Raw genomic sequence first — 15,426 nt, forward strand, 5'->3', positions numbered from 1 at the left:
ACAGAGCAAGAATGGAGTGAGCAAGAAATTTCCATCCAGTCTTCTACTCACCAATCAATCCTCCTTCCAAAACACTGATCCAAAACTGGTATTTCCTTACACAGAATACTCTAGTGGTTTAGTGAATAAGTCCTAAATTCTTCCCATGACATTCAAGGGGCTTCATGATTCTTCCTAAGTCTCCAACCTTCAGTGCCTACATATTCTGCTACCTATTTAGTGAAAGACTTCAGATCCCATAATATAACATGCTTTTTTGGACGTGATTCCTTTGCACGTTATTATCCTCCTGGAAACTGTACTGTTTTTATACTTTTGTTCACATAGCAAACACCCCCTTATTGTAACAACTAAGGCAACAGGTACTTCCTTGGACAAATCTTCCTTGAACCACTGGCCCCCAACCAGAGATGACATCCACCACCCCACGGCCAGATGCTACACTTACCACATAGTTTCTGTTTCTTCATATTGCAATTTAGTTGTTTGTTTATGTGTCAGTAATCTTTCCGATACTCTGAGTTTTTTGAGAGTGAGATGTGTCTACTGCTCAGTCTTCATCATTCTACACAGTGAGTGAGTAAAACAGTAAGTGAGTAGACTTACTTAAGTCTACTTAGAGCTAGTTGACCACTGACATGGCCAGGAGACTTGGACGCTCCCAAACCACTGAGAGAAGTTCTACTGGACCCTCCTACCCTGTTCTTCCCACTCTGGTTCTGTGTTTGTCTGACATCTAATCCCTTCTGCTCCATCTCTCATCTTCCAGTCTGTGTTTCTCCTGTGGACAAGACAACAAAACTCAGATTTTAAAGCTGCTCATGGCAGCAGTTCTAAATCTCCGTGTCCCAAATGTGCTGAGTCATAGAGCAAAAAGAGGAAGGGGTGGAGTTACTGTGAGCTTACTGGGAATGCAAAATTAATACTACATGCCACAATATGCATGAATCTCAAAACCATTATACTGAAGCGAGCAGCCAGACACACAAAAATGCACATACATTAACTAACTTATGCTCATAGAAGCCAGGACAGTGGTTCATTAAGGGTGGAGTGCATTGAAAGGAGCATGGGAGTGGAGTACTTATATACTCTGCTTCTGGATCTGACTGTTCATTTTGTGAAAATGTATCCAGTTGTACATTTAGGGTCTGTGTACTTTTCTGTATTACATAATACATAACGAGGAATATAAAGTTAAAAAAATGAATGCTACAATGGGGAACCATAGTATGACCAGGAGGATAAGAAAAGTTTTAAAGCCTGACTATGAGAATTTTATCAAAAATGTGGAAAATGGGAAGTTATTTTTAGAAGTGTAATTGGCAAAAAAAGTTTTGGCAAACAATTTGGCATTATCTTGTAGGGCTGAACATGTGCATATTTTACAATTCAGTAATTCCATTCATAAGCCAGATAAATTCCTATATGTAGCAGAAAGTACATAAAAGAATGTTCATAAAAGCATTGTTCATGAGTTTTTTAAAAAAAAGAGAAAAAAAAGAGACATTTGAGATGACCAACCATCAGGGAGTGGATAAATAAATGGCAGTGTATCCACAGTACACAGCAGTGAAAACTAAAAGAATACAACTACTCACATCAAGAGATTATTTTAGAAACAAAATGTTCAATGAAAAAAGCAAGTTACAAGAGATTATATATGATTCAATGTTTATAAAACCTTCAAAGTAGCAAAATGCTTATGCGTATAGCCATTAAAGAAAGTAGAAGTTCAGTAAACACACCGTCTAGGGGAATAATCGCCTGTGGAGTGGAGGGAGACACAGTTGAGGAGGGACATCTGGGAGCTTCACCAGAATTGTCCAAGTTCTAATTCTCAGGTGAGGGGGTAGTTATAAAACACTGTGCTTTATCATTTGCATGTATATTATCAATATTCATTTTTATGCACAGATAGTAACCAAAGAAAAACTTATCTAATTCCTGTTTTGTATGAGCACCTGTTGTTACCTATTTTCTTTCTAAATACTCCTTAAATGAAAAATAACTAAAAGCAATGATAACAAAAGTAATGATGATAATAATTTTTTTAAGAAAAGCACAAGGCAAAAAAAAAAAAGAACCATTAGCTAACAAAAGCTTTCTACCCACTTTTGAGACAGAAGGTGGGTGGAGAGGGATGGTGAGGAAGCCTGGGGGGGAAGCTGCCGTCAGAAGGTGTGGATTGGAGCAAAAAGCTGAGGAGAGACAGTCTCACAGAACCCAGAGGACTCCCAGGGAAAGGGCAGTAGTGGTGGAGCAGGAATGAGAAGGTGGAGCAGAAAACAGGGAGATTCTTTGGACAGCTCTATATAGACGGATCCATTTTACGCCCTGTCCCCAACTCAGATGGATAATTCCTGGATGGGAAAGTAACACACTCCTGGAGAATACAGCCTCTGCGGTCCCACCTTGGTGAAGGCAGGCGGGTCTGGATTTGAGGGCTTCTTTCAGAGGCAACTTGGGGACTCAGTTTCCAGAGTTTGTCTGAGATTTTGTAACAGAAAACATTTGGCTTCTGTGCTTTTCCCAGGGAAAGGCTTCAGGCTACATCTGTTATCACTTGTCCATCTACCATCCAGCTTTTGAAGGGTTGTTGCTATTTTTTCCTCTTAGCCCTTGCACTTTGCCCTTTTATTTAAATTCCATTATCACAGTGTGGGGTGGATGCAAGCTTTTTAGGGAGCTCCAGCAAATTTGAGTATTCAGTCTTATGTTTATTCAAAAGTCTCTATAAATTTTACAAGATAAATATTCTAAAATTGAATTGAGTTAGGGAAAGAAAAATATATACATGCATGTTTAGTAGATGGTTTAAAAGTTAAACAGAACAGAAACATGACACTGTCTTATACAGCAAGAGTATAGTTCCCTGAAATGTGCTACGTTGTTTGTAACAGGGTGCAGAGCTTATCCCCCACAACTTTTTAAAAAATTTTAATTGTTGACAAGTACAGTTTTCTGTCTTTTACTCCCATCCCAGCCCACCCACCCAGCCCTCCCCACCTCCCTCCTATTTCCACCCCCCTTAGTTGTTTTCCATGTGTCCTTTATACTTGTTCCTGTAAACCCTTCTTCCCCTTTTCACCTGAAATTCCCTCCCCTCTCCCCTCTGGTCACTGTCAGCCTGTTCTCTATTTCAGTGTCTTTGGTTATATTTTGCTTGCTTGTTTGTTTTGTTGTTTAGGTTCCTGCTAAAGGTGAGATCATATGGTATTTGTCTTTCACTGCCTGGCTTATTTTCACTCAGCATGATGCTTTCCAGTTCCATCCATGCTGTTGCAAAGAATAGGAGCTCCTTCTTTCTTTCTGCTGCATAGAATTCCATTCTGTAAATGCACCATAGTTTTTTGATTCATTCATTTACTGATGGACACTTAGGTTGCTTCCAGCACTTGGCTACTGCAAATTGTGCTGCTATGAACATTGGGGTGCATAGGTTCTTTGGTATTGGTGTTTTAGGGTTCTTAGGATATAATCCCAGCAGTGGAATTGCTGCGTCAGAAGGCAGGTCCATTTTTAGTTTTCTGAGAAAATTCCATACTGTTTTCCATAGTGGTTGTACCAGTCTGCAATCCCACCAACAGTGAACTAGGGTCCCCTTTTCCCCCACAACCTCTCCCACACTTGTTGTTTGTTGCTTTGTTTATGATGGCCATTCTGACCAGTGTAAAGTGGTATCTCATTGTGGTTTTAATTTGCATCTCTCTGAAAGCTAGTGATATTGAGCATCTTTTCATGTGTTTCTGGATCCTCTGTATGTCTTCCTTAGAGAAGTGTCTGTTCAAGTCCTTTGTCCACTTTTTAATTGGGTTGCTTGTCTTCTTAGAGTGGAGTCATGTAAGTTCTTTGTATATTTTGGAGATTAAACTCTTGTCTGAAGTATCATTGGCAAATATGCTTTCCTATACAGTTGGTTCTCTTTTTATTTTAATACTATTTTCTTTAGCCGTGCAGAAGCTGTTAATTTTGATGAGATCCCATTTGTTTATTCTTTCCTTTATGTCCCTTGCTCCAGGGGACATATCAGTAAAAATGTTGCTGTGTGAAATATCTGAGATTTTCCTGCCTATGTTCTCCTCTAGGACTTTAATGGTTTCAAGGCTTATATTTAAGTCTTTTATCCACCTTGAATTTATTTTGGTGTATGGTGTAAGTTGATGCTTGAGTTTCATTTTTTTCCACGTAACCGGCCAGTTCTCCCAACACCATTTGTTGAAGAAGCTATTTTTATTCCATTTTATGCTGCTGCCCCTTTTCATTAATTTAATGAAATTAAGTTAGTTTCATTAATATTAATATTAATTAAAATACTTGGTTCATTTCTGGGCTCTCTGTTCTGTTTCACTGGTCCATGTTTCTGTTTTTATGCCAGTATCAGGCTGTTTTGATTACAGTGGCCTTGTAATAAAATTTGATATCAGGTATTGTGATCCCTCCTACTTTGCTCTTCTTTCTCAAAATTGCAGCATCTATTGGGGCTGTTTATGGTTCCATATAAGTTTTTGAAGTGTTTGTTCTGTGTCTGTGAAATATGCCATTGGTACTTTAATAGGTATTACATTGAATCTGTAAATTTCTTTGGGTAGTACGGACATTTCGATGATGTTAATTCTTCCGATCCATGAACACAGTATATGTTTTCATTTGTTTGTGTCTTCCAATTCTTGATTGGAGGTAAGGGGGAGCAGGTAATATTGATACAGCATTTAAGATACATTGCATGATGATGGTAAGTTAACAGCCTCGCCTTCCTGAAGAGAAGAAGACTGCTGCCCAGGGTGAATTGTGTAGTGACTGTGAAAACACCCAGGGACCCATGACATAGTCAGGGGAGCTCATACAATGCTGTGTGAGAGGCAGGGGACAGATGCCCTCCCTGGATGTTTATTCATCACTGAGAACTTTAGCCCTAACTAAAGATGACAGCCAAAAGAAGGTAAAAGGTATGGAGGAACTGGGAAAAACGATGGATACTAATATACCATAGGAAGGGCCAGATATGAGGTCACATGGAAAGTTCTGGGCTGAGCATTTAAGTGAAGGCAGGCTGACAAGTGCTGGAAGCAACCTAGGTGCCTATCAGTAAATGAATGGATCAAAAAACTATGGTTCATTTACACAATGGCATTCTATGCAGCAGAAAGAAAAAAGGAGCTCCTACCCTTTGCAACAGCATGGATGGAACTGGAAAGCATTATGCTAAGTGAAATAAGCCAGGCAGTGAAAGACAAATACCATATGATCTCACCTTTAACAGGAACCTAATCAACAAAACAAACAAGCAAGCAAAATATAACCAAACCAAAGACACTGAAATAGAGAACAGGCTGACAGTGAACAGAGGGGAGGGGATAATAGAGGGAAAGTGTGAAGGATTTGCAGGAACAATTATAAAGGACACATGGACAATGAGAAGGGGAGGTAGAAATGGGAGGGAGGTAGAGAGGGCAGGGGTGGTGGGGAGGGGGAAGACAGAAAACTGTACTTGATCAACAATAAAAAAAGGTGTTAAAAATAAAATAAAATAAAAATAAATGAGGGCAGGCTGAAAGAGAAAGAGGAGCAGCCATGTGGCCTGCAGTGAGAGAGGAGGTTGTTCTGCTTCAATGCAAGACATATGGAAAAGCCACTCTCTAGGGACGTGTACCTTCCTAGACCGCACCGTGACCCAGTGTAACACAGCACATGTTTTTCTGAATCAGTGCACGGAGGCCGAGAACAGTGCACCCCGGAGCCTGAAGGGGCGAGCTGCTATGAGAAGATGGTGACTCTGAGACCCATAAGTGCCCATTCCAGAGAGGGTAGAGGTCTGTTTGCGGAACTGGTTTAAGAATAGTTGAGCATATCGGGATATTCTGGGCATGGTTTTGGCTTATAGCCTTTGGGGAAGCAAGAGAGGGGCTCCGGGCCTCATGAGAAAGGGGGCTCTGAGCAGGAGTGCTCGTGGCCCTCCAGAGGTTAGAACCCTGGTAATAAAAACCTGTTTCCTTTAACACTAATTGTTGTGTCATATATCAAGGAACCAAGTAGCTGAGCCCCAATTTGCTTGGTAAGAATTTAAAATGTGTGTGTTTAAATATGGTTCTTACTGTGGGTTATAATTTTTTAAAACTTTAAAAAAGCACTTGAATAGTCATTGATTAGCTCCCAAAGGCCAGAGTGGGACTTCCAGGATCATGCAGCTGTGGCACCACCAGAAACACACTAGTTTTAACTCAGCTGCTAGGTGTCTGCCTAGGAGTTGCCCCATGGTAGAGGATCTGGGTGGACTGGGGACAAGGTTGAGGCTAACTTTTTACAGGGTATGCTTTTGTAAAAATATCACCTATTCCTAAATAAATAACACATTTATGAGAGGGCAAATACATCTTTCTTAAAGTTGACTGATTTCCGACAGTTTACCAGGTACTGCCTTATGGTTTTACTGAGAGAACAAGCTTCCTGAAGGAAAAAAATACTGCATTAAAAACCTAAGGAGGTGGAATGGCAAAAAAGCAGTACCAGTGTGTTCTAGTGATACCCACCCACACCTCCAGGCAGAGGAGGTTGTCTACTGGTTGGTTTGTTTATTTGCTAGTTTATATTTACTTCAATCTGGAGGCAAACCAAAATGAGAATCAAGTAAGATCATTCAGAAGATAGTATTTTGAAAATAAGAATAAATAATACAATTTTAAAGAAGGGTAAAAATCTTATAAATCTGTGGTCCTGCAGGGGGTGAGAAAAATGAGGACTTTTCTATCACAGAGTGAGTTCATGGGGACATTTACAGGATTGTATTTGTTTTTTTCCCATTATACTTTGGGATGGGATTCCAAATAACCTCAAAGGTTTAAATATGTCCTGAATGTCAGAAATGCTGAAAGGTCAGTATAGCTAGCCACAGAGGTTGTTGCTAAGCCTAATATAGCTCTTTGCTTATGGCGTCAGCTGCAGTACTTTTATCATTGTCCTTCCAGCTGGGTGATCTTAGACAGACAATGCATTCTTACCTGTCTCCTCATTTGTAATTTTAGACTTACAGAATTACAGCCATTAAACCTGACACAGGAGATTCTTTCCAGGGCTAACAATTGTTGGACTACCTCCACCAGCTGAGGTACCTGGGCCCATTTTCCCCTTGAAACCATTACTCAAGCCATTTTCACGAACCCATCCTCAGATTAGTTTAACCGTGACAGCCACCCAGAGCCATGCTTTTTCCCACGGTTCCCAGATCAAAAGAGAACAATTTCTGCTGCAAAGTATTTCTGGCTACTTTCAGGAAACAGTCATTCACACACTGTAACGCTCCAATAACATGAGAAAAAGCAACCCACATACCACTGTATTTTACATGCCGATTTTAGGAGAGCTGAAGTCTGGGCCTGGTGGCAGAAGAGGGACTCTCCACGTGCACGTAAATTGAGATGCTCAAAACCACCCTGTAGTCCCAAAGGCTGAGGTCAGGAAGAGAATGCTTGCATTGGTTTCTAACACACTGTTAAGTCTGCATGATTGCACTTCGCCTCATGTGTGTGTGTGTGTATGGAAAATTGAAGTTTTTATTTTCCATTCACACACACACACACATATAGAATCTAAAGAACTTGAGACACATGGTCATAAACTAAAGGGGGGGTAATGGTGGGGACGGGGGAGTAGGGTGGAGGAGAATGAAGGGGGGAATAGAACAATTGTAATGGCATAATCAATAAAAAATTAAATTAAAAGAAAATTGAAGTTTTTAAATATTTGAAGAAAATACTGACATTTTAATTTGTGGTAATAGAATTTTTTCTGAGCAACAAACAACCCCAACATTTTAAAAGAAAAGACTTATAGATTTGACCCTATACAAATTTCTGGACAAATATAAGAAAAGCGTGCCCTGACCAGTGTGGCTCAGGGGTTGGGCCTACAAACCAAAGATCACCCTTATGATTCCCGGTCAGGGCACGTGCATGGGTTGTGGACCAGGTCCCTGGCTGGGGGCATGAGAGGGGCAACGAATCTCTTACACGTCAATATTTCTCTCCCTCTGTCTCTCCCTCCCTTCTTCGCTCTCAAAATGCTATATTGTAGGCCATTAAATGAGCCCACTAAAAAACAGATAATAACAAGTGTCGACATGTGGGGACACATGCATTCAAACATGATTAGTGTATGTTCAGTTGCTACTGCCTATTTGGTAGGTAATTAGTGGTTTCAATAAAAATTTGCCACTGTACTCTCAGACCCAGCAGTTTTACTCCTAAGTGTCTATATAAAATAATAATTCATATACACACAAAAATTTATACAAGTTTGTTTATTGCAGCATTCACTAAAATAATAAAAAAGTATAATATCTAAATAAAATACTTATAGGATATATATTAAATAAAGAAATATAAAATATATAAATATGTATAATATAAAGTATATTTGGTATATAACTTTTTATTGTATAATAAATATAAAATTATGCATAAATTAATTTATTCATTATAGTTTTAATGAATCATGATGGGGGACCCCAAAAACCAAAATTATCTTCTAGAGGTCAGGCCCCTTCTAGTACAGGCTTCTCCTGCTAGGTGAGTGTTCTAGGAACACAACTGTATCAGTGTACCAGCTGGTGTTGTTGTGAGAGGCTGCATTTGGCTTCGGTGGATTTTTTTTGAAGACTCTTTCAGGGTGTTTGCCCATTTAATGATGGGTTGATTTATGAGCAAATTTTTTCAGACCACACTGAGTGTTCAGAACTTTTTGACCAAAAATGGCATCACCTCCATGCCCCACCCTCCCTATTCACCTGATCTCGCCCCAAACAACTTTCTTTTCAATTTCCCCACATTAAAAAAAGTACTCAAAAGGAAATGTTTTGCCAATGTGGAAGAGGTGAAACAAAAAACAGCAAAAGCACTAAAAGACACCAAAATCAATAAGTTCAAGGACAGTTTTGAGCAGTGGAAAAAAAATGTCTTAATAGGTGTATTGTATTAAATGGAAAGTGCTTTGAAGGCGACCAAAGTTTACACATGTAAGAATAAATACACATTTTTTTATAAATTCTGGTGGCTTTTGTTCCCCTCTCATATAATACATTTATATTTGGATATGCAGAGTAGTCCAAAGGAACGAGGAAGATAAATATACGAGGTATAATCAAAAGGTGCCCAGCCATGTAATATGCAAAAAAAAAAAGAGACATTTATTGACAAAAATACAGGAAACATTATACATAGGACAATGACTCTTCAGTCCCTTTCAGAGTAGGCACCTTGGGACCTCACACTGTTCTCCTAATCACCATCAGCTGTTCAATGTCACTGACAGTCTGAAATCTCTTCCCTTTCAATGATGATTTTAGTTTGGGAACAGCCAGAAGTCACTGGGTGCCAAATCAGGCCTGTAGGGGATCTGAGTCACCTGAATGATTTGATGTTTCACCAAAAACTGCACAAGACATGATGCAGGAGCAGCTGTGTTGTCGTGGTGAAGCTGCCAATCACCAGTGGCCCATAGAGGCAGCCTTCTGAATCATCCAAATAGTTCTGTAGAGGAATGTTCAAATTTAACACAAAATTTGATGTAGATTCGTTGCTCTACTTAATCATTTTGAATGCGACAGCCATACAGTACACATGCTCACTCTAGAGTAAGCATGCACACATGCACACTCCAGTCTACTCTCTTTTGCTGCCAGGGTGCATGGATGTCATGCAAACCATTCCTTTTATATTAATAGTGACTGGGCTTTTTGAGGGCAGAGCTTGTACACCTATGTAGAAAGAGCCCCAAGCTAGAGTGGGGTCTCTTACAAAAAGCAAGTCACATTACATGCATGTTGTATGATTACACTGTGCTAACATGAGTACACCAAAAGAGAAACCAAAATATATAATTGAATAAGTACATATATTCCTAGAAGAAGTTCTGAATGGAGCCTGCCTGCAGGGTAACGTAGAGGGAAGAGAGTTGTAGAGGGAGCATTAACTGTTTAGGTACCTTTGCAATAATAAATATTTACAAGGACATATTGGTGTGTCATTTGCAGGACTTTAAAATTTGAGAATAAAATTAAACAATACAGAAAAAAAGGAAAGGGAAGTAAAACTTCTGCATATATCACATATTAGAATATAAGGGTGGGATGTATCTGGTCTCTTGAATAATGATTTATCCTTGAGAAGCCTCATTCCCTTCATTGAGATTTCTTGTGCTAAGAGAAGCAGAGCAGAGTGATTTATAGCCCAATCTCTAGAATGAGGCTATTGAATTCAAATGCTACTCCATCTTACCAGATGTATGATCTTAGTCAGGTTACTAAACCTCTCTAAACTTCGATGTCCTCATAGGAAAGGGGGGTGGTGATATTAATACCTATTCCTTGAAGTTCTTATGAAAATGAAACACAAATTCTAGGAACAATATTGACACATGGCAGACAATAAATGTGAGTTATTATTAATACCAATGGGCATCACCTATATGTTCTGGCTGAGAATAACATAAAAGAGCACTGCTCTCTTTCCTTGCTCAGTAAGCAGGGAGAAAAGGCTGTGTTGGAAGCCCACACTCGTATGAGTCAATCCAGGGGGACGGTGCAGCCCCTGCCTCATACAGCCCACTGACCCAATAGGAAAGTTACTAAGCCGAAGAGCAAGCAGGGCTTGCATGGCAGCAGAAGATTTGCCAGTATGTGTGTGACTTTTCAAGTGCTTTCAGCATAGTAGGATCTCAGCAAATGTGTATTGATCAACTTGGAAGCAATGTTATAGGATAGCATGTCTATTTGGACTCAAGTTCTGGTTTACAAGCCACGTGATATTAGATGAAAACTTGAATCCTTCAATTTCTAATCTGAAAAAAATGTGGACTGGAACCCCTCCTTTGCACTGTCGTAAGTTAAAAATGGCATTTTCATAATGCTCAGGAGTTCCTGGAGTAAAGTATGTGTTGAGTAGATAGACGGGGGCTGGCTCAATTTTTAAAAATATTTTATTTATTTATCTTTAGAGAGGAAGGGAAGGAGAGAAATATCAATGTATGGTTGCCTCTCATGAGCCCCCTGCTGGGAACTGGCCTGCAACCTAAGCATGTGCCCTGACTGGAAATCGAACTGTGATCATGTGGTTCGCAGGCCCGTGCTCAATCCACTGAGCTACACCAGCCAGGGCTTAAGCTGGCTCAATTTTTAAAAATTTGGTGAACAATTACACAAAATATATCTCAACATAGGGCTAAGAACCAAGAGGTCGTTCTAACTTGGGCCCTGTTCCAGATTCAAGTGCTCTTTAAAAGTCAATTAAACAAACTATTTGTTAATGATAATAAAGTCAGTAGCCAGAGCCCATTCTCTGGCAGAACCACTCACTGTGATTACGCATGAACTCCATTTAAAATTCTTAGACTACTGTTCGGCATTCAGTGAAGCCATCAGGCTGTGAACTTTCCCAAAACTTTCACCTGTAAGTTTTGATCTGTTCTGGTTTCTCACAGCACTTCACGCCCACATGCTAGCGTTCCTTGGTCAGCCCACTCATTTTCTAGTCCCCACAGCCCCTTTTGTTTATCTCCTTTGCCAAAGGTGTCACACAGAGGTTAGACGGGGTAGTTCTTATTCAAAAATTGCATTGGCTAACTGAAAGGAGCAGGACTAGAGTATTCTTTCCCTAATATTCCATAATTGGTTATTTGTCTTATATTAATTCCAGTCGATTCACCAACTTCTCTTTTGCAAGTGACGGTAGTGACACACCCACTCCATCCTCCAAAAGGAGATGTCTCTGCTCACCCTGAATCCCCAGAGCATTTCCTCTCTAACCACTTACGGTGTGTATGGTTTTCTACCCCCATTAAAGTGGCGTATGTTTCCTCTTGGGTTATATAGTCCTTGGGGGAGCAAAACTCATATAGACTCATGGTCCTGATAAAATTTATAGACTTAATTTTTTTTTTAATATGATGGGTTAGAGAAAAAGGTCTGAAAATATAACCTATTTTATAAAGAAATGTCAAAAATGTAATGGTCTTATATGGTGCGAATGCATATATGTCCATGTCTGGCCCTGGGCAATGTTTTAAAAGACATTACAGCCTCTTTTAATCTTTTTATAAAAGTGACTTTCTTTAAACACTTAGCATGTGTTATTTAAGCTTTGGAACAAATAACCCTAGAAGTAAGTCATTCATACATTGATATTCATTTAACTAATATGAATTGGGACCCTGTTATATACCAGATACTCTTCTGAGTACATTAGGAACAATAGTAGTAATAAGGTCCCCTTTCTCATGAAATTTATTAAAGGAAGAAAGAGAAAATAAATACACATATAATAGAATATAAGGTAGTAATAAATGTAATTTCCCTCCCTCAAAATAAAAGCTGCATGAAGTAAAGGATTTTGGGGAGGGAGGGAAATACTACTATTATACTATGATACTATTACAGTATAATACCATTATAGTAACACAATAATTACTATTATTGTTTCTCTTCCTATTTCTCCCTTTAGGTCTGTTAAAATTACTTTGTGTATTTTGGTGCTTCTGGGTTGGGTGCATATATATTAATAAATGACACATCTTCTTCCTGGTGGATGGTCCCACACCGGGACTCCTCCGCGGCTGCCGCGACAGCTGGGGCTGAGGCAGCTGGGGAACTGCATCCACCAACACCGTCCCTTTTCCCAGCCGACCCTGCCTCCCCAGCAAGTTCCCATGTGCCCACCTTCAGATGTTGCAATGTGGGGGTCTCACAAGCATGTCTGTGTGTCGAGCAGGAGAACTTTTGTTGGATTATAAATGCCCAGCTAGTTGTAAATTTAAGGGGAGATTCAAGTGGTCTTCTCCATCATGATGCTAACCTCGAAGTATAAAAACCATCTTGTATTTCTCTCTTTTTATCACTCCCTACATACACTAACAAGTCCCTTGATTTTTTTTCCTTTCAAAATCAAGTACATATTGAATAGTTCTACTTTGCTCCATCTTTGCAGCCACAACCTGAGTCATCTGTCTTGGGCCCTACTGTCATAGTCTTTCAACTGGTTTCCCTACTTGGGTTCTTAAACATAACTTTACAAGTATTCTAACCCCACTTTATAGCTGTCTCCCATTGCTCAGTAGAGTTCAGCCATATGTGTTTTCTGTCAGTTCTTAGAATAAACGTGCCCCTCTCATTCCTATCTTTGAGTTTTTGCAGAAGATGTTCTTCCAATCTTGGGGACTCTTTCCTTTGGAATTGATGAGCTCCTAGACCTTTATATTCTAAGCTTAAGTTGTGACCTCTTCAGAGAGGCCTTCCCTAACCATTTTATCTGTAATGCTTCTCCTGCATTCCTCTCTGACAGCCTCTAGTTCCAGCTGCTTATCTCCTGCACTGCATTTACCCTGATTTCAGTAACTATTTCATTTATTTTCTGTTTGTTATCCTCACTAGGCCGTCAGCTTCATGAGGGCAGGCTCTATATATGCCTTGGACTCCTTGTGGTTAACTGTTCTATCATAGTGCCTGGCACATAAAATAGCCAATAAACATTTTTAAATAATTAAGTAAATGAATAAATGAGTAAAAAATAAATGAGTTCCAAGTAAAGAGATTAATGAGCAAAAACACAGGTTAAGGAAGTCCAACATATAGCTCTTGCTAGTGTGGCTCAGTTGGTTGGGCGTTGCCCCACAAACCAAAATGTTACCAGTTTGATTCCCTGTCAGGGCTCATTCCTCGTCGGGGGTCATCGTGAGGGGCAACCGATTGGTGATTTTCCCTCACGTTGATGTTTCTCCCTGTCTTTTTCCCTCCCTCCCCCTCAAAAAAACAAAACAAAACAAAGCAACAGGGATCTGCAAAAATTTGATGTAAAAGAACAGCATGTAAAAAGAGGAAATTACGGGAGAAAAAGTGAAAAAAATTATTTCTGACAAAATATAATAGATAAAGAATTGGAATTGTATTTTTTTACCAATGAGAACCCATTAAAATTTTGAACTCTATACTCTATTTCCGATGGTGAGCCTTTGGAAAAGACAGAAAAAAATATATCAGGTACAAGTGTTGTTGAAACAGAGTTTTAATGAAACTACACCCCAAAAGTTGTGAAATTAGCAACTGATTAATTTACAACTTTTCAGCAGTAATCTTACCTAAGCCATCAAGTAGTTTTCCAAGTTTCTAAAAGAACTTGAACACCCAAATCTAATAAGAAAAAAATTTTCTACAATTAATTTGAATCTTTAATTCTGAGCAGCTTGAAGTATTATATGTGAAGGATCTAAGCCTACAGTTGGAGTTGATTTTCTCTGATCTGTGGTCACTAGCAGGTTCTGCATGATGTTAGTCTCAACAAACGCTAATAAGCTATGTAATTAATTATAACAGTACTTCTAAATGTCCAGTGGGCTCTTCGCAGTTAACCATCTGTTATAAACATGTTTTAAAGGCTGACACAAATTAAAGCTCAAAAAAGAAAGCAGAAATAGTACCTTAGGAAGCTGGAGGGAAAGAAAAGAGGCATATTGTAAATGACAGTTTCTAGACATAATATTTTGAATTGAAATTAAAACCATAACCTTGAGGTTCTCCTCATGTTTTTAAAATTAAGAAAACAAAGTCTTATGAATAATTTTAAAATTAACTGTGGCTCACAGCTAAAGCTTTAGATTTGCATTTTTTAAATTAAACCCAGAAAAGAAAACTTCTTGAATGAAAAGGCAATAAAAATTTAAGTCATCCCTGGCTACTGTGACTCAGTGGATTGAGCACCGGCCTGTGAACCAAAGGGTGGCTGGTTCAATTCTCAGTCAGGGGACAGGCCTGTGTTGCGGGCCAGGTTCCTGGTTGGGAGCATGTTAGAGGCAAACACACATTGATGTTTCTCTCCATTTCTCTCCCTCTCTTTCTCCCTCCCTTCCCCTCTCTAAAAATAAATAAATAAAATCTTTTTAAAATCCTGTTAAAATTTTTAAATCAAACATATTAGAAATTTCATAGTTATTGTTTCCATTAAGGAAACATCAATTTTTTTCTGCTAATAATTTTGGGAGTGATGTGAGCGAAAAAACAAATGACCAACAATCAATTCTTTCAAAACAATTGGGGAATAAAAGGAAATTTGTCTATTTAAAAAATGTATTAATAAATGAAACAGTGTATTCAGCAAACATTTGAATTGAATAATGCACGCATAAGTCTGCATCAATAGCACCACCAGCACTAGGAATATGAAGATGAGCAAAAGATAGCTTGGGTTAAGGAGTTCATTATTTATCAAGACATACGTTAAATGTACAGAAAATTTTGACTGAGTGAAGTTGATAGAAGAAAGAACCTGCCACGGGGGAAAAGGGCATGGCTGGAACAAAAACTTTTGAAAGAGTAAGAGATTCACTTTGACCTATGAGAGTCATGAAATAGAACTAAAATTCAAGAAATATTTCTAATACCCAGCA

The sequence above is a fragment of the Artibeus jamaicensis genome, unplaced genomic scaffold (genome assembly GCF_021234435.1).
Source record: "Artibeus jamaicensis isolate MK-2021 breed Jamaican fruit bat unplaced genomic scaffold, CSHL_Jam_final contig_233, whole genome shotgun sequence".
NCBI classification, from domain to species: Eukaryota; Metazoa; Chordata; class Mammalia; order Chiroptera; family Phyllostomidae; genus Artibeus; species Artibeus jamaicensis.